Raw genomic sequence first — 2,777 nt, 5'->3', positions numbered from 1 at the left:
CCGCAGGCGTGAGTACCGAAAGGTATATGTTGTTGCGGGGCCACAAAAAACGTCACAAACTTGTCCTTCTAAGATTCATTACACGCCAAACTAACCTTGTCACCACGGCCGAGCTGCTTATCGCCAACTGCGCCACAGCGCGCTGTGCGGCCAGCGTGCCTCAAAAGCTATTAACCCAAAAAGCAACGAAATTACTTTTCAGTAATGTCTGGCGTCAGAGAAAGCGACACGAACTTCTCCTAGCAAGATGCACTAGACTACGCACCACGGCCGAGTTGGTTCTCGCCGACTGCGTCACAGCGCCTTGTGAGGCCAGTGTGCCTCAACAGTACCAAAATAATTCATTAACTCAAATTAACTGCGCCAGGACGGCCGAGCTGTTTTAGATGCGAAGCAGTTTATGGCCGGGGCTATGTCACTCCCTCCCTCCATCCATCCGTCGTGTGTCCACAACCGCACTGCGCATCCTCCCCCCCCTCTCCTCTCCTTGTCTCATCTCCTCTCGGCATTCCTCCTGACGCTCCTCTCCACTCCGGATTGCGCAACGAATGGCAACACCTGCGGCTCCGCGCGCGATAATGCGAAGCAGCTTAGGTTAGAGGCGCGACGGTAGGCGCTGCATACTCCGCTGGGGGGGCGCGACAACGCACACATAACTGTTGTCGACGCCGTCGGCGTTTTATCCGCGTTCGCTACGAACGCGCGTGTCGATGCTGACTGTTGCCGGTGCCTCTGGGGGCGGCTCGGAGGTTTTCGATGAGATCAGCCATTACTCATCGAGCAGCGTCGGAAATCTTACCTACGCAACGCCGCGATGAGTGCCACGGACAGCGTCAACGCCAGTGTCAGCGCCGTGGTCGACCCCATGGCTGCTTCGCATACTACTCAGGGTTCCCCTACGGGAAGATGGTGTAATTTTTTTCGCTAACTGCGTCTTAAGTCTCGGTCCCGTGCCGTAAGCCTAATTGCGTCGTAGACTGTGAAACAAAATTTCTCACCTTGCCGTAGTCCAATAGTACAGTGTTGTCTTGTCCCAGTGCAGAAGGAACGCAACAATACCCCGGGAGGCCAAGAAACCAGGCTACATTAAAAAAAAAATGTCACAGTTTCGCCCTAAGGGCGAAGCAATGAATGCGATAGCAACACAGCAATGTCATACGAAGTAAGGTGAGCGGCTTTGGTAGCAACAACACGCAGAACTGTTGTCGACGCCATCGGCGTTTTGCCCGCGTTAGCTCAAAATGCGTGCGGCGTTGGTGACTGTTGCTGGAGCCTCTGATATAAATAGGCACTTGGTGCCGCAGCTAAACGTCGCCTCCCTTCCCTCCCCCTCCCCCACGGCCTCTCGCGCGTCTGAAGAAGGCGCGTTTGCTCTACACATATGGTGATTGTAAAGGAGAAAAGAGACGCCTACTTCTGCAGCCCTTAAGCGAGCACGGCGCAGAACGCGCGTTTGTTCTCCGCCGCGCGTTCACTCCCCGTGAAAGACGCGCCCCTCGCACCCTTTCACTCGCACATACAGCGTTCGGCGCGCGGCGACGATTTCATCTCCAAATGACGTCATACGGAACCTCACGGCGACGGCGACGGCGACGCCGACGGCAGAAATCTGCTTTTGAGTGTCCATATAATTGCTATCGCAATAAAAAGGAGACAGACGGGTCGCCGCGGGCGAGCGCTCAAACGAGCGCGCAGCCGCTTTCGCTCGCCTTTGGGAGAGTGTCTGGCGGATGACGCATGCACCTGGCCCGTCATTGTCCTGTCACTAGGTAACGCAAGAAGAATAAGCCGCAAAGTTTAAGTTCATTTATATGCAAAACGTTTTTGTTTTCGCGGCAAAGAATTTAAAAAGTAAATCAATGTCTGTTAACTTAATTTAACTTTTTTTCCGATGCTCGCGGCAGCTAACGTTCGGCATCAATACTATAGCGTGACGTATGGTGACGTGTTTCCTGTTGCCTGTTTTTGCCGAGTGTCCCGTCTTGTTGAATTTCTCTCTCTGTGGCTTGGTCGTGCCGACGAACCACAAAGCAAGTCTAGAAGGGAGGCAATCCAATGGCCCTTGCGCTACTCAGAAGCGATGGTGTTAAGGTCGAGCGAAGAAACAATCTCGCATAGGGAGGAGCAGGTATTGTCAGGCAAGGGAGAGGGCGTCGGCGTCAGAATGCTGGCGTCCGTTGCGGTACAGCACACGGATATCGTAGTACTGCAGGCGAAGCAAGAAGCATCGAGCAAGACGGCCAGAGGGGTCCTTCAAGGACGACAGCCAACATAGTGCATGGTGGGCCGTGACTACGTCAAATGGACGGCCATATATATAATGCCGGAACTTAGAGCCCACATGATGGCTAAGCATTCTTTTTCTGTCACAGTGTAATTTGTCTCAGCTTTCGAAAGCGTGCGACATGCATAGGCGACGACATATTCAGGAAGCCCTTGTTTACGTTGGGCAAGAACAGCGCCGAGGCCAACGCCGCTGGCACTGTACGCACCTCAGTAGGAGCTTTAGGATCGTAGTGGCGCAAAATTGGCGGAGACGTAAGCAGATGACGGAGGTTTGTGAAGGCCTCGTCGCACTGGGAGGACCACGAAGTGAGGGGCCCGTTGCGTGTAAGCAGTTTCGTCAGGGGTGAGATGATGGCGGCGAAATTGCGAATAAAGCGTCTGAAGTAAGAACACAGACCTATGAAACTGCGCAATTCTTTGACAGAATTTGGCGACGGCCCGAAGCTTGGCTGGATCGGGGAGTATCCCATCCTTGGATACAACGTCACCGA

Source organism: Dermacentor silvarum, chromosome 3 (genome assembly GCF_013339745.2).
Source record: "Dermacentor silvarum isolate Dsil-2018 chromosome 3, BIME_Dsil_1.4, whole genome shotgun sequence".
Taxonomy (NCBI): domain Eukaryota; kingdom Metazoa; phylum Arthropoda; class Arachnida; order Ixodida; family Ixodidae; genus Dermacentor; species Dermacentor silvarum.
The sequence above is the reverse complement of the archived record's forward strand: the minus strand, read 5'-3'. Positions refer to the sequence as shown.